At 41.2% G+C, this 22,470-nt stretch overlaps 29 non-coding genes across 29 annotated transcripts; all 29 read right to left on the bottom strand.

Moving 5' to 3' along the window:
* Nucleotides 1-382: 382 nt before the first annotated feature.
* On the bottom strand, nt 383-464 carry TRNAS-UGA (transfer RNA serine (anticodon UGA)). Its single transcript has one exon. It is a non-coding gene; the product is annotated as a tRNA-Ser (tRNA).
* A 286-nt stretch (nt 465-750) lies between these two features.
* On the bottom strand, nt 751-822 carry TRNAQ-UUG (transfer RNA glutamine (anticodon UUG)). The gene has a single exon. It is a non-coding gene; the product is annotated as a tRNA-Gln (tRNA).
* Nucleotides 823-1,843: 1,021 nt separating this feature from the next.
* Nucleotides 1,844-1,925, bottom strand: TRNAS-UGA (transfer RNA serine (anticodon UGA)). Its single transcript has one exon. It is a non-coding gene; the product is annotated as a tRNA-Ser (tRNA).
* Nucleotides 1,926-2,211: 286 nt separating this feature from the next.
* Nucleotides 2,212-2,283, bottom strand: TRNAQ-UUG (transfer RNA glutamine (anticodon UUG)). Its single transcript has one exon. It is a non-coding gene; the product is annotated as a tRNA-Gln (tRNA).
* Nucleotides 2,284-3,304: 1,021 nt separating this feature from the next.
* On the bottom strand, nt 3,305-3,386 carry TRNAS-UGA (transfer RNA serine (anticodon UGA)). The gene has a single exon. It is a non-coding gene; the product is annotated as a tRNA-Ser (tRNA).
* A 1,379-nt stretch (nt 3,387-4,765) lies between these two features.
* TRNAS-UGA (transfer RNA serine (anticodon UGA)) lies at nt 4,766-4,847 on the bottom strand. Its single transcript has one exon. It is a non-coding gene; the product is annotated as a tRNA-Ser (tRNA).
* Nucleotides 4,848-5,133: 286 nt separating this feature from the next.
* On the bottom strand, nt 5,134-5,205 carry TRNAQ-UUG (transfer RNA glutamine (anticodon UUG)). Its single transcript has one exon. It is a non-coding gene; the product is annotated as a tRNA-Gln (tRNA).
* Nucleotides 5,206-6,226: 1,021 nt separating this feature from the next.
* TRNAS-UGA (transfer RNA serine (anticodon UGA)) lies at nt 6,227-6,308 on the bottom strand. Its single transcript has one exon. It is a non-coding gene; the product is annotated as a tRNA-Ser (tRNA).
* Nucleotides 6,309-6,594: 286 nt separating this feature from the next.
* Nucleotides 6,595-6,666, bottom strand: TRNAQ-UUG (transfer RNA glutamine (anticodon UUG)). Its single transcript has one exon. It is a non-coding gene; the product is annotated as a tRNA-Gln (tRNA).
* Nucleotides 6,667-7,687: 1,021 nt separating this feature from the next.
* TRNAS-UGA (transfer RNA serine (anticodon UGA)) lies at nt 7,688-7,769 on the bottom strand. The gene has a single exon. It is a non-coding gene; the product is annotated as a tRNA-Ser (tRNA).
* A 286-nt stretch (nt 7,770-8,055) lies between these two features.
* TRNAQ-UUG (transfer RNA glutamine (anticodon UUG)) lies at nt 8,056-8,127 on the bottom strand. Its single transcript has one exon. It is a non-coding gene; the product is annotated as a tRNA-Gln (tRNA).
* Nucleotides 8,128-9,143: 1,016 nt separating this feature from the next.
* TRNAS-UGA (transfer RNA serine (anticodon UGA)) lies at nt 9,144-9,228 on the bottom strand. The gene has a single exon. It is a non-coding gene; the product is annotated as a tRNA-Ser (tRNA).
* Nucleotides 9,229-9,511: 283 nt separating this feature from the next.
* On the bottom strand, nt 9,512-9,583 carry TRNAQ-UUG (transfer RNA glutamine (anticodon UUG)). The gene has a single exon. It is a non-coding gene; the product is annotated as a tRNA-Gln (tRNA).
* A 1,021-nt stretch (nt 9,584-10,604) lies between these two features.
* TRNAS-UGA (transfer RNA serine (anticodon UGA)) lies at nt 10,605-10,686 on the bottom strand. The gene has a single exon. It is a non-coding gene; the product is annotated as a tRNA-Ser (tRNA).
* A 286-nt stretch (nt 10,687-10,972) lies between these two features.
* TRNAQ-UUG (transfer RNA glutamine (anticodon UUG)) lies at nt 10,973-11,044 on the bottom strand. The gene has a single exon. It is a non-coding gene; the product is annotated as a tRNA-Gln (tRNA).
* Nucleotides 11,045-12,065: 1,021 nt separating this feature from the next.
* Nucleotides 12,066-12,147, bottom strand: TRNAS-UGA (transfer RNA serine (anticodon UGA)). Its single transcript has one exon. It is a non-coding gene; the product is annotated as a tRNA-Ser (tRNA).
* Nucleotides 12,148-12,433: 286 nt separating this feature from the next.
* TRNAQ-UUG (transfer RNA glutamine (anticodon UUG)) lies at nt 12,434-12,505 on the bottom strand. The gene has a single exon. It is a non-coding gene; the product is annotated as a tRNA-Gln (tRNA).
* A 1,021-nt stretch (nt 12,506-13,526) lies between these two features.
* On the bottom strand, nt 13,527-13,608 carry TRNAS-UGA (transfer RNA serine (anticodon UGA)). The gene has a single exon. It is a non-coding gene; the product is annotated as a tRNA-Ser (tRNA).
* Nucleotides 13,609-14,987: 1,379 nt separating this feature from the next.
* On the bottom strand, nt 14,988-15,069 carry TRNAS-UGA (transfer RNA serine (anticodon UGA)). Its single transcript has one exon. It is a non-coding gene; the product is annotated as a tRNA-Ser (tRNA).
* A 286-nt stretch (nt 15,070-15,355) lies between these two features.
* TRNAQ-UUG (transfer RNA glutamine (anticodon UUG)) lies at nt 15,356-15,427 on the bottom strand. Its single transcript has one exon. It is a non-coding gene; the product is annotated as a tRNA-Gln (tRNA).
* A 1,021-nt stretch (nt 15,428-16,448) lies between these two features.
* Nucleotides 16,449-16,530, bottom strand: TRNAS-UGA (transfer RNA serine (anticodon UGA)). Its single transcript has one exon. It is a non-coding gene; the product is annotated as a tRNA-Ser (tRNA).
* Nucleotides 16,531-16,816: 286 nt separating this feature from the next.
* TRNAQ-UUG (transfer RNA glutamine (anticodon UUG)) lies at nt 16,817-16,888 on the bottom strand. The gene has a single exon. It is a non-coding gene; the product is annotated as a tRNA-Gln (tRNA).
* A 1,021-nt stretch (nt 16,889-17,909) lies between these two features.
* Nucleotides 17,910-17,991, bottom strand: TRNAS-UGA (transfer RNA serine (anticodon UGA)). The gene has a single exon. It is a non-coding gene; the product is annotated as a tRNA-Ser (tRNA).
* Nucleotides 17,992-18,277: 286 nt separating this feature from the next.
* Nucleotides 18,278-18,349, bottom strand: TRNAQ-UUG (transfer RNA glutamine (anticodon UUG)). The gene has a single exon. It is a non-coding gene; the product is annotated as a tRNA-Gln (tRNA).
* A 1,016-nt stretch (nt 18,350-19,365) lies between these two features.
* Nucleotides 19,366-19,450, bottom strand: TRNAS-UGA (transfer RNA serine (anticodon UGA)). Its single transcript has one exon. It is a non-coding gene; the product is annotated as a tRNA-Ser (tRNA).
* A 283-nt stretch (nt 19,451-19,733) lies between these two features.
* On the bottom strand, nt 19,734-19,805 carry TRNAQ-UUG (transfer RNA glutamine (anticodon UUG)). Its single transcript has one exon. It is a non-coding gene; the product is annotated as a tRNA-Gln (tRNA).
* Nucleotides 19,806-20,826: 1,021 nt separating this feature from the next.
* Nucleotides 20,827-20,908, bottom strand: TRNAS-UGA (transfer RNA serine (anticodon UGA)). The gene has a single exon. It is a non-coding gene; the product is annotated as a tRNA-Ser (tRNA).
* A 286-nt stretch (nt 20,909-21,194) lies between these two features.
* Nucleotides 21,195-21,266, bottom strand: TRNAQ-UUG (transfer RNA glutamine (anticodon UUG)). The gene has a single exon. It is a non-coding gene; the product is annotated as a tRNA-Gln (tRNA).
* Nucleotides 21,267-22,287: 1,021 nt separating this feature from the next.
* TRNAS-UGA (transfer RNA serine (anticodon UGA)) lies at nt 22,288-22,369 on the bottom strand. The gene has a single exon. It is a non-coding gene; the product is annotated as a tRNA-Ser (tRNA).
* Between the last annotated feature and the right edge of the window lie 101 nt (nt 22,370-22,470).

The raw sequence follows: 22,470 nt of genomic DNA, 5'->3' as shown, positions 1-22,470 counted from the left end.
TTAACATTTGGAAAAGCTTATTTTTCACTAGGACGACCAATTTTGTAAAAATCTTGTTCTATAGGCTTTCTAAAGGTGCTGTGGTCATACGACAAGGGTTGTCTTAAAATCATCTCCGAATCTGTCTTATAATCACATTACTGTATCCTTTGCCTGGTAATGGGGTAGAAATTAAAAAAGACCCCTAAAGCTATATACAGGCAGACATTTAAAGCTTATCATTCGGAAGGCGCTACACATTTTGCAAGTCAAAAGCTACTTCATAGCTTTTTGCAAAAGGGATTGTACTTTCTCATCTCTGGAAACTTGCACGCTGGACAGAGGGGTTCAAAGAGAAAGATTTAGTCTAGCAATGCTATGCTCTAAGGACAGAAAACATAGACGTAGTCGGCAGGATTTGAACCTGCGCGGGGAGACCCCAAAGGATTTCAAGTCCATCGCCTTAACCACTCGGCCACGACTACTACATGCAGGAAACCAGATGCATGGGTTTCATTCCCTTTGCTACACAGCTTAACATCCTAGATCAGGGTTGATTGTTCCCCAAGCACTCTGTTTGAATGGGAGTCTTCTGGCTGCACTAAGAAGTAAACTGATGGTTTCATTGGGAAAACCATAGACGTGCAGAAGAGTGTCCCTTTTGAACCTTTTATCAGCATGTTTGGGGTCATGAAATAAAGGTCTTGATTTTTAACTCAATCTCTGCCCCAAAAGTCATGAAAACAATCTTTGGCTGAAGGAATTTCTTAAAGGTTCCACCAAGATTTGAACTCGGATCGCTGGATTCAAAGTCCAGAGTGCTAACCGTTACACCATGGAACCTTACAGTCTGTGGGCACGGGGAGGTATTAGTTCCATGACAAGCCTTGGCAACGCGATGACCTTGATCAAATTGCATATGATGTTGGAAACAGGGTGAGTACTGCTGTCCAAAACAACAGAGATCACACGATGGTAGCTTATATGGGTTTCCTGCCGGGAAGGAAAAAAATCATAGCGTCCAAATCATAGGGTTTTGCAATGTAACCGCTTTTCTAATATAATGTTATCAAAAATGTCAACATTTGACATGACTCTTCTTTAGTATGTCCATTTTTCACAGGACATGTTCATCCCAGCCCTTCTGTGTCATTGGACAATCAACTTCTAGATCTTTCAAACTGCTCCTGAGTTACCTCTCAATATTTCGCTAAACTTTTAGAATACCACCCCCAGCTTTTGGAACCTTAAACCTCTGAGATGGCAGGCAAAAGCATAGTTGCCAGAAAAGTTTATGGCCCAGTTGGAGAACAATATGAAAGTGGTGGGAGGTAACTGTCTTCTTAAATTGCAAGGGGTGAAGGGAATTGTCTTATGTGTTCACAGTAGCTTCCTGTCAAGAAAGAAGGGGAACAAAAGCCACACAAAATGATGAAATGTTTAAGGACATGAAATCAGAAAACATGTTTCAATTTCAAACAATTAACATTTGGAAAAGCTTATTTTTCACTAGGACGACCAATTATGTAAAAATCTTGTTCTATAGGCTTTCTAAAGGTGCTGTGGTCATACGACAAGGGTTGTCTTAAAATCATCTCCGAATCTGTCTTATAATCCCATTACTGTATCCTTTGCCTGGTAATGGGGTAGAAATTAAAAAAGACCCCTAAAGCTATATACAGGCAGACATTTAAAGCTTATCATTCGGAAGGCGCTACACATTTTGCAAGTCAAAAGCTACTTCATAGCTTTTTGCAAAAGGGATTGTACTTTCTCATCTCTGGAAACTTGCACGCTGGACAGAGGGGTTCAAAGAGAAAGATTTAGTCTAGCAATGCTATGCTCTAAGGACAGAAAACTTAGACGTAGTCGGCAGGATTTGAACATGCGCGGGGAGACCCCAATGGATTTCAAGTCCATCGCCTTAACCACTCGGCCACGACTACTACATGCAGGAAGCCAGATGCATGGGTTTCATTCCCTTTGCTACACAGCTTAACATCCTAGATCAGGGTTGATTGTTCCCCAAGCACTCTGTTTGAATGGGAGTCTTCTGGCTGCACTAAGAAGTAAACTGATGGTTTCATTGGGAAAACCATAGACGTGCAGAAGAGTGTCCCTTTTGAACCTTTTATCAGCATGTTTGGGGTCATGAAATAAAGGTCTTGATTTTTAACTCAATCTCTGCCCCAAAAGTCATGAAAACAATCTTTGGCTGAAGGAATTTCTTAAAGGTTCCACCGAGATTTGAACTCGGATCGCTGGATTCAAAGTCCAGAGTGCTAACCGTTACACCATGGAACCTTACAGTCTGTGGGCACGGGGAGGCATTAGTTCCATGACAAGCCTTGGCAACGCGATGACCTTGATCAAATTGCGTATGTTGTTGGAAACAGGGTGAGTACTGCTGTCCAAAACAACAGAGATCACACGATGGTAGCTTATATGGGTTTCCTGCCGGGAAGGAAAAAAATCATAGCGTCCAAATCATAGGGTTTTGCAATGTAACCGCTTTTCTAATATAATGTTATCAAAAATGTCAACATTTGACATGACTCTTCTTTAGTATGTCCATTTTTCACAGGACATGTTCATCCCAGCCCTTCTGTGTCACTGGACAATCAACTTCTAGATCTTTCAAACTGCTCCTGAGTTACCTCTCAATATTTCGCTAAACTTTTAGAATACCACCCCCAGCTTTTGGAACCTTAAACCTCTGAGATGGCAGGCAAAAGCATAGTTGCCAGAAAAGTTTATGGCCCAGTTGGAGAACAATATGAAAGTGGTGGGAGGTAACTGTCTTCTTAAATTGCAAGGGGTGAAGGGAATTGTCTTATGTGTTCACAGTAGCTTCCTGTCAAGAAAGAAGGGGAACAAAAGCCACACAAAATGATGAAATGTTTAAGGACATGAAATCAGAAAACATGTTTCAATTTCAAACAATTAACATTTGGAAAAGCTTATTTTTCACTAGGACGACCAATTTTGTAAAAATCTTGTTCTATAGGCTTTCTAAAGGTGCTGTGGTCATACGACAAGGGTTGTCTTAAAATCTTCTCCGAACCTGTCTTATGATCACATTACTGTATCCTTTGCCTGGTAATGGGGTAGAAATTAAAAAAGACCCCTAAAGCTATATACAGGCAGACATTTAAAGCTTATCATTCGGAAGGCGCTACACATTTTGCAAGTCAAAAGCTACTTCATAGCTTTTTGCAAAAGGGATTGTACTTTCTCATCTCTGGAAACTTGCACGCTGGACAGAGGGGTTCAAAGAGAAAGATTTAGTCTAGCAATGCTATGCTCTAAGGACAGAAAACTTAGACGTAGTCGGCAGGATTTGAACCTGCGCGGGGAGACCCCAATGGATTTCAAGTCCATCGCCTTAACCACTCGGCCACGACTACTACATGCAGGAAGCCAGATGCATGGGTTTCATTCCCTTTGCTACACAGCTTAACATCCTAGATCAGGGTTGATTGTTCCCCAAGCACTCTGTTTGAATGGGAGTCTTCTGGCTGCACTAAGAAGTAAACTGATGGTTTCATTGGGAAAAACATAGACGTGCAGAAGAGTGTCCCTTTTGAACCTTTTATCAGCATGTTTGGGGTCATAAAATAAAGGTCTTGAGTTTTAACTCAATCTCTGCCGCAAAAGTCATGAAAACAATCTTTGGCTGAAGGAATTTCTTAAAGGTTCTACCGAGATTTGAACTCGGATCGCTGGATTCAAAGTCCGGAGTGCTAACCGTTACACCATGGAACCTTACAGTCTGTGGGCACGGGGAGGCATTAGTTCCATGACAAGCCTTGGCAACGCGATGACCTTGATCAAATTGCGTATGATGTTGGAAACAGGGTGAGTACTGCTGTCCAAAACAACAGAGATCACACGATGGTAGCTTATATGGGTTTCCTGCCGGGAAGGAAAAAAATCATAGCGTCCAAATCATAGGGTTTTGCAATGTAACCGCTTTTCTAATATAATGTTATCAAAAATGTCAACATTTGACATGACTCTTCTTTAGTATGTCCATTTTTCACAGGACATGTTCATCCCAGCCCTTCTGTGTCATTGGACAATCAACTTCTAGATCTTTCAAACTGCTCCTGAGTTACCTCTCAATATTTCGCTAAACTTTTAGAATACCACCCCCAGCTTTTGGAACCTTAAACCTCTGAGATGGCAGGCAAAAGCATAGTTGCCAGAAAAGTTTATGGCCCAGTTGGAGAACAATATGAAAGTGGTGGGAGGTAACTGTCTTCTTAAATTGCAAGGGGTGAAGGGAATTGTCTTATGTGTTCACAGTAGCTTCCTGTCAAGAAAGAAGGGGAACAAAAGCCACACAAAATGATGAAATGTTTAAGGACATGAAATCAGAAAACATGTTTCAATTTCAAACAATTAACATTTGGAAAAGCTTATTTTTCACTAGGACGACCAATTTTGTAAAAATCTTGTTCTATAGGCTTTCTAAAGGTGCTGTGGTCATACGACAAGGGTTGTCTTAAAATCATCTCCGAATCTGTCTTATAATCACATTACTGTATCCTTTGCCTGGTAATGGGGTAGAAATTAAAAAAGACCCCTAAAGCTATATACAGGCAGACATTTAAAGCTTATCATTCGGAAGGCGCTACACATTTTGCAAGTCAAAAGCTACTTCATAGCTTTTTGCAAAAGGGATTGTACTTTCTCATCTCTGGAAACTTGCACGCTGGACAGAGGGGTTCAAAGAGAAAGATTTAGTCTAGCAATGCTATGCTCTAAGGACAGAAAACATAGACGTAGTCGGCAGGATTTGAACCTGCGCGGGGAGACCCCAAAGGATTTCAAGTCCATCGCCTTAACCACTCGGCCACGACTACTACATGCAGGAAACCAGATGCATGGGTTTCATTCCCTTTGCTACACAGCTTAACATCCTAGATCAGGGTTGATTGTTCCCCAAGCACTCTGTTTGAATGGGAGTCTTCTGGCTGCACTAAGAAGTAAACTGATGGTTTCATTGGGAAAACCATAGACGTGCAGAAGAGTGTCCCTTTTGAACCTTTTATCAGCATGTTTGGGGTCATGAAATAAAGGTCTTGATTTTTAACTCAATCTCTGCCCCAAAAGTCATGAAAACAATCTTTGGCTGAAGGAATTTCTTAAAGGTTCCACCAAGATTTGAACTCGGATCGCTGGATTCAAAGTCCAGAGTGCTAACCGTTACACCATGGAACCTTACAGTCTGTGGGCACGGGGAGGTATTAGTTCCATGACAAGCCTTGGCAACGCGATGACCTTGATCAAATTGCATATGATGTTGGAAACAGGGTGAGTACTGCTGTCCAAAACAACAGAGATCACACGATGGTAGCTTATATGGGTTTCCTGCCGGGAAGGAAAAAAATCATAGCGTCCAAATCATAGGGTTTTGCAATGTAACCGCTTTTCTAATATAATGTTATCAAAAATGTCAACATTTGACATGACTCTTCTTTAGTATGTCCATTTTTCACAGGACATGTTCATCCCAGCCCTTCTGTGTCATTGGACAATCAACTTCTAGATCTTTCAAACTGCTCCTGAGTTACCTCTCAATATTTCGCTAAACTTTTAGAATACCACCCCCAGCTTTTGGAACCTTAAACCTCTGAGATGGCAGGCAAAAGCATAGTTGCCAGAAAAGTTTATGGCCCAGTTGGAGAACAATATGAAAGTGGTGGGAGGTAACTGTCTTCTTAAATTGCAAGGGGTGAAGGGAATTGTCTTATGTGTTCACAGTAGCTTCCTGTCAAGAAAGAAGGGGAACAAAAGCCACACAAAATGATGAAATGTTTAAGGACATGAAATCAGAAAACATGTTTCAATTTCAAACAATTAACATTTGGAAAAGCTTATTTTTCACTAGGACGACCAATTTTGTAAAAATCTTGTTCTATAGGCTTTCTAAAGGTGCTGTGGTCATACGACAAGGGTTGTCTTAAAATCATCTCCGAATCTGTCTTATAATCACATTACTGTATCCTTTGCCTGGTAATGGGGTAGAAATTAAAAAAGACCCCTAAAGCTATATACAGGCAGACATTTAAAGCTTATCATTCGGAAGGCGCTACACATTTTGCAAGTCAAAAGCTACTTCATAGCTTTTTGCAAAAGGTATTGTACTTTCTCATCTCTGGAAACTTGCACGCTGGACAGAGGGGTTCAAAGAGAAAGATTTAGTCTAGCAATGCTATGCTCTAAGGACAGAAAACTTAGACGTAGTTGGCAGGATTTGAACCTGCGCGGGGAGACCTCAATGGATTTCAAGTCCATCGCCTTAACCACTCGGCCACGACTACTACATGCAGGAAGCCAGATGCATGGGTTTCATTCCCTTTGCTACAAAGCTTAACATCCTAGATCAGGGTTGATTGCTCCCCAAGCACTCTGTTTGAATGGGAGTCTTCTGGCTGCACTAAGAAGTAAACTGATGGTTTCATTGGGAAAACCATAGACGTGCAGAAGAGTGTCCCTTTTGAACCTTTTATCAGCATGTTTGGGGTCATGAAATAAAGGTCTTGATTTTTAACTCAATCTCTGCCCCAAAAGTCATGAAAACAATCTTTGGCTGAAGGAATTTCTTAAAGGTTCCACCGAGATTTGAACTCGGATCGCTGGATTCAAAGTCCAGAGTGCTAACCGTTACACCATGGAACCTTACAGTCTGTGGGCACGGGGAGGCATTAGTTCCATGACAAGCCTTGGCAACGCGATGACCTTGATCAAATTGCGTATGATGTTGGAAACAAGGTAAGTACTGCTGTCCAAAACAACAGAGATCACACGATGGTAGCTTATATGGGTTTCCTGCCGGGAAGGAAAAAAATCATAGCGTCCAAATCATAGGGTTTTGCAATGTAACCGCTTTTCTAATATAATGTTATCAAAAATGTCAACATTTGACATGACTCTTCTTTAGTATGTCCATTTTTCACAGGACATGTTCATCCCAGCCCTTCTGTGTCATTGGACAATCAACTTCTAGATCTTTCAAACTGCTCCTGAGTTACCTCTCAATATTTCGCTAAACTTTTAGAATACCACCCCCAGCTTTTGGAACCTTAAACCTCTGAGATGGCAGGCAAAAGCATAGTTGCCAGAAAAGTTTATGGCCCAGTTGGAGAACAATATGAAAGTGGTGGGAGGTAACTGTCTTCTTAAATTGCAAGGGGTGAAGGGAATTGTCTTATGTGTTCACAGTAGCTTCCTGTCAAGAAAGAAGGGGAACAAAAGCCACACAAAATGATGAAATGTTTAAGGACATGAAATCAGAAAACATGTTTCAATTTCAAACAATTAACATTTGGAAAAGCTTATTTTTCACTAGGACGACCAATTTTGTAAAAATCTTGTTCTATAGGCTTTCTAAAGGTGCTGTGGTCATACGACAAGGGTTGTCTTAAAATCATCTCCGAATCTGTCTTATAATCACATTACTGTATCCTTTGCCTGGTAATGGGGTAGAAATTAAAAAAGACCCCTAAAGCAATATACAGGCAGACATTTAAAGCTTATCATTCGGAAGGCGCTACACATTTTGCAAGTCAAAAGCTACTTCATAGCTTTTTGCAAAAGGGATTGTACTTTCTCATCTCTGGAAACTTGCACGCTGGACAGAGGGGTTCAAAGAGAAAGATTTAGTCTAGCAATGCTATGCTCTAAGGACAGAAAACTTAGACGTAGTCGGCAGGATTTGAACCTGCGCGGGGAGACCCCAATGGATTTCAAGTCCATCGCCTTAACCACTCGGCCACGACTACTACATGCAGGAAGCCAGATACATGGGTTTCATTCCCTTTGCTACACAGCTTAACATCCTAGATCAGGGTTGATTGTTCCCCAAGCACTCTGTTTGAATGGGAGTCTTCTGGCTGCACTAAGAAGTAAACTGATGGTTTCATTGGGAAAACCATAGACGTGCAGAAGAGTGTCCCTTTTGAACCTTTTATCAGCATGTTTGGGGTCATGAAATAAAGGTCTTGAGTTTTAACTCAATCTCTGCCCCAAAAGTCATGAAAACAATCTTTGGCTGAAGGAATTTCTTAAAGGTTCCACCGAGATTTGAACTCGGATCGCTGGATTCAAAGTCCAGAGTGCTAACCGTTACACCATGGAACCTTACAGTCTGTGGGCACGGGGAGGCATTAGTTCCATGACAAGCCTTGGCAACGCGATGACCTTGATCAAATTGCATATGATGTTGGAAACAGGGTGAGTACTGCTGTCCAAAACAACAGAGATCACACGATGGTAGCTTATATGGGTTTCCTGCCGGGAAGGAAAAAAATCATAGCGTCCAAATCATAGGGTTTTGCAATGTAACCGCTTTTCTAATATAATGTTATCAAAAATGTCAACATTTGACATGACTCTTCTTTAGTATGTCCATTTTTCACAGGACATGTTCATCCCAGCCCTTCTGTGTCATTGGACAATCAACTTCTAGATCTTTCAAACTGCTCCTGAGTTACCTCTCAATATTTCGCTAAACTTTTAGAATACCACCCCCAGCTTTTGGAACCTTAAACCTCTGAGATGGCAGGCAAAAGCATAGTTGCCAGAAAAGTTTATGGCCCAGTTGGAGAACAATATGAAAGTGGTGGGAGGTAACTGTCTTCTTAAATTGCAAGGGGTGAAGGGAATTGTCTTATGTGTTCACAGTAGCTTCCTGTCAAGAAAGAAGGGGAACAAAAGCCACACAAAATGATGAAATGTTTAAGGACATGAAATCAGAAAACATGTTTCAATTTCAAACAATTAACATTTGGAAAAGCTTATTTTTCACTAGGACGACCAATTTTGTAAAAATCTTGTTCTATAGGCTTTCTAAAGGTGCTGTGGTCATACGACAAGGGTTGTCTTAAAATCATCTCCGAATCTGTCTTATAATCACATTACTGTATCCTTTGCCTGGTAATGGGGTAGAAATTAAAAAAGACCCCTAAAGCTATATACAGGCAGACATTTAAAGCTTATCATTCGGAAGGCGCTACACATTTTGCAAGTCAAAAGCTACTTCATAGCTTTTTGCAAAAGGGATTGTACTTTCTCATCTCTGGAAACTTGCACGCTGGACAGAGGGGTTCAAAGAGAAAGATTTAGTCTAGCAATGCTATAAGGACAGAAAACTTAGACGTAGTCGGCAGGATTTGAACCTGTGCGGGGAGACCCCAATGGATTTCAAGTCCATCGCCTTAACCACTCGGCCACGACTTCTACATGCAGGAAGCCAGATGCATGGGTTTCATTCCCTTTGCTACACAGCTTAACATCCTAGATCAGGGTTGATTGTTCCCCAAGCACTCTGTTTGAATGGGAGTCTTCTGGCTGCACTAAGAAGTAAACTGATGGTTTCATTGGGAAAACCATAGACGTGCAGAAGAGTGTCCCTTTTGAACCTTTTATCAGCATGTTTGGGGTCATGAAATAAAGGTCTTGAGTTTTAACTCAATCTCTGCCTCAAAAGTCATGAAAACAATCTTTGGCTGAAGGAATTTCTTAAAGGTTCCACCGAGATTTGAACTCGGATCGCTGGATTCAAAGTCCAGAGTGCTACCCGTTACACCATGGAACCTTACATTCTGTGGGCATGGGGAGGCATTAGTTCCATGACAAGCCTTGGCAACGCGATGACCTTGATCAAATTGCGTATGATGTTGGAAACAGGGTGAGTACTGCTGTCCAAAACAACAGAGATCACACGATGGTAGCTTATATGGGTTTCCTGCCGGGAAGGAAAAAAATCATAGCGTCCAAATCATAGGGTTTTGCAATGTAACCGCTTTTCTAATATAATGTTATCAAAAATGTCAACATTTGACATGACTCTTCTTTAGTATGTCCATTTTTCACAGGACATGTTCATCCCAGCCCTTCTGTGTCATTGGACAATCAACTTCTAGATCTTTCAAACTGCTCCTGAGTTACCTCTCAATATTTCGCTAAACTTTTAGAATACCACCCCCAGCTTTTGGAACCTTAAACCTCTGAGATGGCAGGCAAAAGCATAGTTGCCAGAAAAGTTTATGGCCCAGTTGGAGAACAATATGAAAGTGGTGGGAGGTAACTGTCTTCTTAAATTGCAAGGGGTGAAGGGAATTGTCTTATGTGTTCACAGTAGCTTCCTGTCAAGAAAGAAGGGGAACAAAAGCAACACAAAACGATGAAATGTTTAAGGACATGAAATCAGAAAACATGTTTCAATTTCAAACAATTAACATTTGGAAAAGCTTATTTTTCACTAGGACGACCAATTTTGTAAAAATCTTGTTCTATAGGCTTTCTAAAGGTGCTGTGGTTAAACGACAAGGGTTGTCTTAAAATCATCTCCGAATCTGTCTTATAATCACATTACTGTATCCTTTGCCTGGTAATGGGGTAGAAATTAAAAAAGACCCCTAAAGCTATATACAGGCAGACATTTCAAGCTTATCATTCGGAAGGCGCTACACATTTTGCAAGTCAAAAGCTACTTCATAGCTTTTTGCAAAAGGGATTGTACTTTCTCATCTCTGGAAACTTGCACACTGGACAGAGGGGTTCAAAGAGAAAGATTTTGTCTAGCAATGCTATGCTCTAAGGACAGAAAACTTAGACGTAGTCGGCAGGATTTGAACCTGCGCGGGGAGACCCCAATGGATTTCAAGTCCATCGCCTTAACCACTCGGCCACGACTACTACATGCAGGAAGCCAGATGCATGGGTTTCATTCCCTTTGCTACACAGCTTAACATCCTAGATCAGGGTTGATTGTTCCCCAAGCACTCTGTTTGAATGGGAGTCTTCTGGCTGCACTAAGAAGTAAACTGATGGTTTCATTGGGAAAACCATAGACGTGCAGAAGAGTGTCCCTTTTGAACCTTTTATCAGCATGTTTGGGGTCATGAAATAAAGGTCTTGATTTTTAACTCAATCTCTGCCCCAAAAGTCATGAAAACAATCTTTGGCTGAAGGAATTTCTTAAAGGTTCCACCGAGATTTGAACTCGGATCGCTGGATTCAAAGTCCAGAGTGCTAACCGTTACACCATGGAACCTTACAGTCTGTGGGCACGGGGAGGCATTAGTTCCATAACAAGCCTTGGCAACGCGATGACCTTGCTCAAATTGCGTATGATTTTGGAAACAGGGTGAGTACTGCTGTCCAAAACAACAGAGATCACACAATGGTAGCTTGTGTGATTTTCCTACCGGGAAGGAAAAAAATCATAGCGTCCAAATCATGGGGTTTTGCAATGTAACCACTTTTCTAATATAATGTTATCAAAAATGTCAACATTTGACATGACTCTTCTTTAGTATGTCCATTTTTCACAGGACATGTTCATCCCAGCCCTTCTGTGTCATTGGACAATCAACTTCTAGATCTTTCAAACTGCTCCTGAGTTACCTCTCAATATTTCGCTAAACTTTTAGAATACCACCCCCAGCTTTTGGAACCTTAAACCTCTGAGATGGCAGGCAAAAGCATAGTTGCCAGAAAAGTTTATTGCCCAGTTGGAGAACAATATGAAAGTGGTGGGAGGTTACTGTCTTCTTAAATTGCAAGGGGTGAAGGGAATTGTCTTATGTGTTCACAGTAGCTTCCTGTCAAGAAAGAAGGGGAACAAAAGCCACACAAAATGATGAAATGTTTAAGGACATGAAATCAGAAAACATGTTTCAATTTCAAACAATTAACATTTGGAAAAGCTTATTTTTCACTAGGACGACCAATTATGTAAAAATCTTGTTCTATAGGCTTTCTAAAGGTGCTGTGGTCATACGACAAGGGTTGTCTTAAAATCATCTCCGAATCTGTCTTATAATCCCATTACTGTATCCTTTGCCTGGTAATGGGGTAGAAATTAAAAAAGACCCCTAAAGCTATATACAGGCAGACATTTAAAGCTTATCATTCGGAAGGCGCTACACATTTTGCAAGTCAAAAGCTACTTCATAGCTTTTTGCAAAAGGGATTGTACTTTCTCATCTCTGGAAACTTGCACGCTGGACAGAGGGGTTCAAAGAGAAAGATTTAGTCTAGCAATGCTATGCTCTAAGGACAGAAAACTTAGACGTAGTCGGCAGGATTTGAACATGCGCGGGGAGACCCCAATGGATTTCAAGTCCATCGCCTTAACCACTCGGCCACGACTACTACATGCAGGAAGCCAGATGCATGGGTTTCATTCCCTTTGCTACACAGCTTAACATCCTAGATCAGGGTTGATTGTTCCCCAAGCACTCTGTTTGAATGGGAGTCTTCTGGCTGCACTAAGAAGTAAACTGATGGTTTCATTGGGAAAACCATAGACGTGCAGAAGAGTGTCCCTTTTGAACCTTTTATCAGCATGTTTGGGGTCATGAAATAAAGGTCTTGATTTTTAACTCAATCTCTGCCCCAAAAGTCATGAAAACAATCTTTGGCTGAAGGAATTTCTTAAAGGTTCCACCGAGATTTGAACTCGGATCGCTGGATTCAAAGTCCAGAGTGCTAACCGTTACACCATGGAACCTTACAGTCTGTGGGCACGGGGAGGCATTAGTTCCATGACAAGCCTTGGCAACGCGATGACCTTGATCAAATTGCGTATGTTGTTGGAAACAGGGTGAGTACTGCTGTCCAAAACAACAGAGATCACACGATGGTAGCTTATATGGGTTTCCTGCCGGGAAGGAAAAAAATCATAGCGTCCAAATCATAGGGTTTTGCAATGTAACCGCTTTTCTAATATAATGTTATCAAAAATGTCAACATTTGACATGACTCTTCTTTAGTATGTCCATTTTTCACAGGACATGTTCATCCCAGCCCTTCTGTGTCACTGGACAATCAACTTCTAGATCTTTCAAACTGCTCCTGAGTTACCTCTCAATATTTCGCTAAACTTTTAGAATACCACCCCCAGCTTTTGGAACCTTAAACCTCTGAGATGGCAGGCAAAAGCATAGTTGCCAGAAAAGTTTATGGCCCAGTTGGAGAACAATATGAAAGTGGTGGGAGGTAACTGTCTTCTTAAATTGCAAGGGGTGAAGGGAATTGTCTTATGTGTTCACAGTAGCTTCCTGTCAAGAAAGAAGGGGAACAAAAGCCACACAAAATGATGAAATGTTTAAGGACATGAAATCAGAAAACATGTTTCAATTTCAAACAATTAACATTTGGAAAAGCTTATTTTTCACTAGGACGACCAATTTTGTAAAAATCTTGTTCTATAGGCTTTCTAAAGGTGCTGTGGTCATACGACAAGGGTTGTCTTAAAATCTTCTCCGAACCTGTCTTATGATCACATTACTGTATCCTTTGCCTGGTAATGGGGTAGAAATTAAAAAAGACCCCTAAAGCTATATACAGGCAGACATTTAAAGCTTATCATTCGGAAGGCGCTACACATTTTGCAAGTCAAAAGCTACTTCATAGCTTTTTGCAAAAGGGATTGTACTTTCTCATCTCTGGAAACTTGCACGCTGGACAGAGGGGTTCAAAGAGAAAGATTTAGTCTAGCAATGCTATGCTCTAAGGACAGAAAACTTAGACGTAGTCGGCAGGATTTGAACCTGCGCGGGGAGACCCCAATGGATTTCAAGTCCATCGCCTTAACCACTCGGCCACGACTACTACATGCAGGAAGCCAGATGCATGGGTTTCATTCCCTTTGCTACACAGCTTAACATCCTAGATCAGGGTTGATTGTTCCCCAAGCACTCTGTTTGAATGGGAGTCTTCTGGCTGCACTAAGAAGTAAACTGATGGTTTCATTGGGAAAAACATAGACGTGCAGAAGAGTGTCCCTTTTGAACCTTTTATCAGCATGTTTGGGGTCATAAAATAAAGGTCTTGAGTTTTAACTCAATCTCTGCCGCAAAAGTCATGAAAACAATCTTTGGCTGAAGGAATTTCTTAAAGGTTCTACCGAGATTTGAACTCGGATCGCTGGATTCAAAGTCCGGAGTGCTAACCGTTACACCATGGAACCTTACAGTCTGTGGGCACGGGGAGGCATTAGTTCCATGACAAGCCTTGGCAACGCGATGACCTTGATCAAATTGCGTATGATGTTGGAAACAGGGTGAGTACTGCTGTCCAAAACAACAGAGATCACACGATGGTAGCTTATATGGGTTTCCTGCCGGGAAGGAAAAAAATCATAGCGTCCAAATCATAGGGTTTTGCAATGTAACCGCTTTTCTAATATAATGTTATCAAAAATGTCAACATTTGACATGACTCTTCTTTAGTATGTCCATTTTTCACAGGACATGTTCATCCCAGCCCTTCTGTGTCATTGGACAATCAACTTCTAGATCTTTCAAACTGCTCCTGAGTTACCTCTCAATATTTCGCTAAACTTTTAGAATACCACCCCCAGCTTTTGGAACCTTAAACCTCTGAGATGGCAGGCAAAAGCATAGTTGCCAGAAAAGTTTATGGCCCAGTTGGAGAACAATATGAAAGTGGTGGGAGGTAACTGTCTTCTTAAATTGCAAGGGGTGAAGGGAATTGTCTTATGTGTTCACAGTAGCTTCCTGTCAAGAAAGAAGGGGAACAAAAGCCACACAAAATGATGAAATGTTTAAGGACATGAAATCAGAAAACATGTTTCAATTTCAAACAATTAACATTTGGAAAAGCTTATTTTTCACTAGGACGACCAATTTTGTAAAAATCTTGTTCTATAGGCTTTCTAAAGGTGCTGTGGTCATACGACAAGGGTTGTCTTAAAATCATCTCCGAATCTGTCTTATAATCACATTACTGTATCCTTTGCCTGGTAATGGGGTAGAAATTAAAAAAGACCCCTAAAGCTATATACAGGCAGACATTTAAAGCTTATCATTCGGAAGGCGCTACACATTTTGCAAGTCAAAAGCTACTTCATAGCTTTTTGCAAAAGGGATTGTACTTTCTCATCTCTGGAAACTTGCACGCTGGACAGAGGGGTTCAAAGAGAAAGATTTAGTCTAGCAATGCTATGCTCTAAGGACAGAAAACATAGACGTAGTCGGCAGGATTTGAACCTGCGCGGGGAGACCCCAAAGGATTTCAAGTCCATCGCCTTAACCACTCGGCCACGACTACTACATGCAGGAAACCAGATGCATGGGTTTCATTCCCTTTGCTACACAGCTTAACATCCTAGATCAGGGTTGATTGTTCCCCAAGCACTCTGTTTGAATGGGAGTCTTCTGGCTGCACTAAGAAGTAAACTGATGGTTTCATTGGGAAAACCATAGACGTGCAGAAGAGTGTCCCTTTTGAACCTTTTATCAGCATGTTTGGGGTCATGAAATAAAGGTCTTGATTTTTAACTCAATCTCTGCCCCAAAAGTCATGAAAACAATCTTTGGCTGAAGGAATTTCTTAAAGGTTCCACCAAGATTTGAACTCGGATCGCTGGATTCAAAGTCCAGAGTGCTAACCGTTACACCATGGAACCTTACAGTCTGTGGGCACGGGGAGGTATTAGTTCCATGACAAGCCTTGGCAACGCGATGACCTTGATCAAATTGCATATGATGTTGGAAACAGGGTGAGTACTGCTGTCCAAAACAACAGAGATCACACGATGGTAGCTTATATGGGTTTCCTGCCGGGAAGGAAAAAAATCATAGCGTCCAAATCATAGGGTTTTGCAATGTAACCGCTTTTCTAATATAATGTTATCAAAAATGTCAACATTTGACATGACTCTTCTTTAGTATGTCCATTTTTCACAGGACATGTTCATCCCAGCCCTTCTGTGTCATTGGACAATCAACTTCTAGATCTTTCAAACTGCTCCTGAGTTACCTCTCAATATTTCGCTAAACTTTTAGAATACCACCCCCAGCTTTTGGAACCTTAAACCTCTGAGATGGCAGGCAAAAGCATAGTTGCCAGAAAAGTTTATGGCCCAGTTGGAGAACAATATGAAAGTGGTGGGAGGTAACTGTCTTCTTAAATTGCAAGGGGTGAAGGGAATTGTCTTATGTGTTCACAGTAGCTTCCTGTCAAGAAAGAAGGGGAACAAAAGCCACACAAAATGATGAAATGTTTAAGGACATGAAATCAGAAAACATGTTTCAATTTCAAACAATTAACATTTGGAAAAGCTTATTTTTCACTAGGACGACCAATTTTGTAAAAATCTTGTTCTATAGGCTTTCTAAAGGTGCTGTGGTCATACGACAAGGGTTGTCTTAAAATCATCTCCGAATCTGTCTTATAATCACATTACTGTATCCTTTGCCTGGTAATGGGGTAGAAATTAAAAAAGACCCCTAAAGCTATATACAGGCAGACATTTAAAGCTTATCATTCGGAAGGCGCTACACATTTTGCAAGTCAAAAGCTACTTCATAGCTTTTTGCAAAAGGTATTGTACTTTCTCATCTCTGGAAACTTGCACGCTGGACAGAGGGGTTCAAAGAGAAAGATTTAGTCTAGCAATGCTATGCTCTAAGGACAGAAAACTTAGACGTAGTTGGCAGGATTTGAACCTGCGCGGGGAGACCTCAATGGATTTCAAGTCCATCGCCTTAACCACTCGGCCACGACTACTACATGCAGGAAGCCAGATGCATGGGTTTCATTCCCTTTGCTACAAAGCTTAACATCCTAGATCAGGGTTGATTGCTCCCCAAGCACTCTGTTTGAATGGGAGTCTTCTGGCTGCACTAAGAAGTAAACTGATGGTTTCATTGGGAAAACCATAGACGTGCAGAAGAGTGTCCCTTTTGAACCTTTTATCAGCATGTTTGGGGTCATGAAATAAAGGTCTTGATTTTTAACTCAATCTCTGCCCCAAAAGTCATGAAAACAATCTTTGGCTGAAGGAATTTCTTAAAGGTTCCACCGAGATTTGAACTCGGATCGCTGGATTCAAAGTCCAGAGTGCTAACCGTTACACCATGGAACCTTACAGTCTGTGGGCACGGGGAGGCATTAGTTCCATGACAAGCCTTGGCAACGCGATGACCTTGATCAAATTGCGTATGATGTTGGAAACAAGGTAAGTACTGCTGTCCAAAACAACAGAGATCACACGATGGTAGCTTATATGGGTTTCCTGCCGGGAAGGAAAAAAATCATAGCGTCCAAATCATAGGGTTTTGCAATGTAACCGCTTTTCTAATATAATGTTATCAAAAATGTCAACATTTGACATGACTCTTCTTTAGTATGTCCATTTTTCACAGGACATGTTCATCCCAGCCCTTCTGTGTCATTGGACAATCAACTTCTAGATCTTTCAAACTGCTCCTGAGTTACCTCTCAATATTTCGCTAAACTTTTAGAATACCACCCCCAGCTTTTGGAACCTTAAACCTCTGAGATGGCAGGCAAAAGCATAGTTGCCAGAAAAGTTTATGGCCCAGTTGGAGAACAATATGAAAGTGGTGGGAGGTAACTGTCTTCTTAAATTGCAAGGGGTGAAGGGAATTGTCTTATGTGTTCACAGTAGCTTCCTGTCAAGAAAGAAGGGGAACAAAAGCCACACAAAATGATGAAATGTTTAAGGACATGAAATCAGAAAACATGTTTCAATTTCAAACAATTAACATTTGGAAAAGCTTATTTTTCACTAGGACGACCAATTTTGTAAAAATCTTGTTCTATAGGCTTTCTAAAGGTGCTGTGGTCATACGACAAGGGTTGTCTTAAAATCATCTCCGAATCTGTCTTATAATCACATTACTGTATCCTTTGCCTGGTAATGGGGTAGAAATTAAAAAAGACCCCTAAAGCAATATACAGGCAGACATTTAAAGCTTATCATTCGGAAGGCGCTACACATTTTGCAAGTCAAAAGCTACTTCATAGCTTTTTGCAAAAGGGATTGTACTTTCTCATCTCTGGAAACTTGCACGCTGGACAGAGGGGTTCAAAGAGAAAGATTTAGTCTAGCAATGCTATGCTCTAAGGACAGAAAACTTAGACGTAGTCGGCAGGATTTGAACCTGCGCGGGGAGACCCCAATGGATTTCAAGTCCATCGCCTTAACCACTCGGCCACGACTACTACATGCAGGAAGCCAGATACATGGGTTTCATTCCCTTTGCTACACAGCTTAACATCCTAGATCAGGGTTGATTGTTCCCCAAGCACTCTGTTTGAATGGGAGTCTTCTGGCTGCACTAAGAAGTAAACTGATGGTTTCATTGGGAAAACCATAGACGTGCAGAAGAGTGTCCCTTTTGAACCTTTTATCAGCATGTTTGGGGTCATGAAATAAAGGTCTTGAGTTTTAACTCAATCTCTGCCCCAAAAGTCATGAAAACAATCTTTGGCTGAAGGAATTTCTTAAAGGTTCCACCGAGATTTGAACTCGGATCGCTGGATTCAAAGTCCAGAGTGCTAACCGTTACACCATGGAACCTTACAGTCTGTGGGCACGGGGAGGCATTAGTTCCATGACAAGCCTTGGCAACGCGATGACCTTGATCAAATTGCATATGATGTTGGAAACAGGGTGAGTACTGCTGTCCAAAACAACAGAGATCACACGATGGTAGCTTATATGGGTTTCCTGCCGGGAAGGAAAAAAATCATAGCGTCCAAATCATAGGGTTTTGCAATGTAACCGCTTTTCTAATATAATGTTATCAAAAATGTCAACATTTGACATGACTCTTCTTTAGTATGTCCATTTTTCACAGGACATGTTCATCCCAGCCCTTCTGTGTCATTGGACAATCAACTTCTAGATCTTTCAAACTGCTCCTGAGTTACCTCTCAATATTTCGCTAAACTTTTAGAATACCACCCCCAGCTTTTGGAACCTTAAACCTCTGAGATGGCAGGCAAAAGCATAGTTGCCAGAAAAGTTTATGGCCCAGTTGGAGAACAATATGAAAGTGGTGGGAGGTAACTGTCTTCTTAAATTGCAAGGGGTGAAGGGAATTGTCTTATGTGTTCACAGTAGCTTCCTGTCAAGAAAGAAGGGGAACAAAAGCCACACAAAATGATGAAATGTTTAAGGACATGAAATCAGAAAACATGTTTCAATTTCAAACAATTAACATTTGGAAAAGCTTATTTTTCACTAGGACGACCAATTTTGTAAAAATCTTGTTCTATAGGCTTTCTAAAGGTGCTGTGGTCATACGACAAGGGTTGTCTTAAAATCATCTCCGAATCTGTCTTATAATCACATTACTGTATCCTTTGCCTGGTAATGGGGTAGAAATTAAAAAAGACCCCTAAAGCTATATACAGGCAGACATTTAAAGCTTATCATTCGGAAGGCGCTACACATTTTGCAAGTCAAAAGCTACTTCATAGCTTTTTGCAAAAGGGATTGTACTTTCTCATCTCTGGAAACTTGCACGCTGGACAGAGGGGTTCAAAGAGAAAGATTTAGTCTAGCAATGCTATAAGGACAGAAAACTTAGACGTAGTCGGCAGGATTTGAACCTGTGCGGGGAGACCCCAATGGATTTCAAGTCCATCGCCTTAACCACTCGGCCACGACTTCTACATGCAGGAAGCCAGATGCATGGGTTTCATTCCCTTTGCTACACAGCTTAACATCCTAGATCAGGGTTGATTGTTCCCCAAGCACTCTGTTTGAATGGGAGTCTTCTGGCTGCACTAAGAAGTAAACTGATGGTTTCATTGGGAAAACCATAGACGTGCAGAAGAGTGTCCCTTTTGAACCTTTTATCAGCATGTTTGGGGTCATGAAATAAAGGTCTTGAGTTTTAACTCAATCTCTGCCTCAAAAGTCATGAAAACAATCTTTGGCTGAAGGAATTTCTTAAAGGTTCCACCGAGATTTGAACTCGGATCGCTGGATTCAAAGTCCAGAGTGCTACCCGTTACACCATGGAACCTTACATTCTGTGGGCATGGGGAGGCATTAGTTCCATGACAAGCCTTGGCAACGCGATGACCTTGATCAAATTGCGTATGATGTTGGAAACAGGGTGAGTACTGCTGTCCAAAACAACAGAGATCACACGATGGTAGCTTATATGGGTTTCCTGCCGGGAAGGAAAAAAATCATAGCGTCCAAATCATAGGGTTTTGCAATGTAACCGCTTTTCTAATATAATGTTATCAAAAATGTCAACATTTGACATGACTCTTCTTTAGTATGTCCATTTTTCACAGGACATGTTCATCCCAGCCCTTCTGTGTCATTGGACAATCAACTTCTAGATCTTTCAAACTGCTCCTGAGTTACCTCTCAATATTTCGCTAAACTTTTAGAATACCACCCCCAGCTTTTGGAACCTTAAACCTCTGAGATGGCAGGCAAAAGCATAGTTGCCAGAAAAGTTTATGGCCCAGTTGGAGAACAATATGAAAGTGGTGGGAGGTAACTGTCTTCTTAAATTGCAAGGGGTGAAGGGAATTGTCTTATGTGTTCACAGTAGCTTCCTGTCAAGAAAGAAGGGGAACAAAAGCAACACAAAACGATGAAATGTTTAAGGACATGAAATCAGAAAACATGTTTCAATTTCAAACAATTAACATTTGGAAAAGCTTATTTTTCACTAGGACGACCAATTTTGTAAAAATCTTGTTCTATAGGCTTTCTAAAGGTGCTGTGGTTAAACGACAAGGGTTGTCTTAAAATCATCTCCGAATCTGTCTTATAATCACATTACTGTATCCTTTGCCTGGTAATGGGGTAGAAATTAAAAAAGACCCCTAAAGCTATATACAGGCAGACATTTCAAGCTTATCATTCGGAAGGCGCTACACATTTTGCAAGTCAAAAGCTACTTCATAGCTTTTTGCAAAAGGGATTGTACTTTCTCATCTCTGGAAACTTGCACACTGGACAGAGGGGTTCAAAGAGAAAGATTTTGTCTAGCAATGCTATGCTCTAAGGACAGAAAACTTAGACGTAGTCGGCAGGATTTGAACCTGCGCGGGGAGACCCCAATGGATTTCAAGTCCATCGCCTTAACCACTCGGCCACGACTACTACATGCAGGAAGCCAGATGCATGGGTTTCATTCCCTTTGCTACACAGCTTAACATCCTAGATCAGGGTTGATTGTTCCCCAAGCACTCTGTTTGAATGGGAGTCTTCTGGCTGCACTAAGAAGTAAACTGATGGTTTCATTGGGAAAACCATAGACGTGCAGAAGAGTGTCCCTTTTGAACCTTTTATCAGCATGTTTGGGGTCATGAAATAAAGGTCTTGATTTTTAACTCAATCTCTGCCCCAAAAGTCATGAAAACAATCTTTGGCTGAAGGAATTTCTTAAAGGTTCCACCGAGATTTGAACTCGGATCGCTGGATTCAAAGTCCAGAGTGCTAACCGTTACACCATGGAACCTTACAGTCTGTGGGCACGGGGAGGCATTAGTTCCATAACAAGCCTTGGCAACGCGATGACCTTGCTCAAATTGCGTATGATTTTGGAAACAGGGTGAGTACTGCTGTCCAAAACAACAGAGATCACACAATGGTAGCTTGTGTGATTTTCCTACCGGGAAGGAAAAAAATCATAGCGTCCAAATCATGGGGTTTTGCAATGTAACCACTTTTCTAATATAATGTTATCAAAAATGTCAACATTTGACATGACTCTTCTTTAGTATGTCCATTTTTCACAGGACATGTTCATCCCAGCCCTTCTGTGTCATTGGACAATCAACTTCTAGATCTTTCAAACTGCTCCTGAGTTACCTCTCAATATTTCGCTAAACTTTTAGAATACCACCCCCAGCTTTTGGAACCTTAAACCTCTGAGATGGCAGGCAAAAGCATAGTTGCCAGAAAAGTTTATTGCCCAGTTGGAGAACAATATGAAAGTGGTGGGAGGTTACTGTCTTCTTAAATTGCAAGGGGTGAAGGGAATTGTCTTATGTGTTCACAGTAGCTTCCTGTCAAGAAAGAAGGGGAACAAAAGCCACACAAAATGATGAAATGTTTAAGGACATGAAATCAGAAAACATGTTTCAATTTCAAACAATTAACATTTGGAAAAGCTTATTTTTCACTAGGACGACCAATTTTGTAAAAATCTTGTTCTATAGGCTTTCTAAAGGTGCTGTGGTCATACGACAAGGGTTGTCTTAAAATCATCTCCGAATCTGTCTTATAATCACATTACTGTATCCTTTGCCTGGTAATGGGGTAGAAATTAAAAAAGACCCCTAAAGCTATATACAGGCAGACATTTAAAGCTTATCATTCGGAAGGCGCTACACATTTTGCAAGTCAAAAGCTACTTCATAGCTTTTTGCAAAAGGGATTGTACTTTCTCATCTCTGGAAACTTGCACGCTGGACAGAGGGGTTCAAAGAGAAAGATTTAGTCTAGCAATGCTATGCTCTAAGGACAGAAAACTTAGACGTAGTCGGCAGGATTTGAACCTGCGCGGGGAGACCCCAATGGATTTCAAGTCCATCGCCTTAACCACTCGGCCACGACTACTACATGCAGGAAGCCAGATGCATGGGTTTCATTCCCTTTGCTACACAGCTTAACATCCTAGATCAGGGTTGATTGTTCCCCAAGCACTCTGTTTGAATGGG

This window comes from Engystomops pustulosus, chromosome 7, assembly GCF_040894005.1.
Source record: "Engystomops pustulosus chromosome 7, aEngPut4.maternal, whole genome shotgun sequence".
NCBI classification, from domain to species: Eukaryota; Metazoa; Chordata; class Amphibia; order Anura; family Leptodactylidae; genus Engystomops; species Engystomops pustulosus.
Note: the sequence above shows the minus strand (reverse complement) of the source record. Positions and strands in the feature narration are given on the sequence as shown.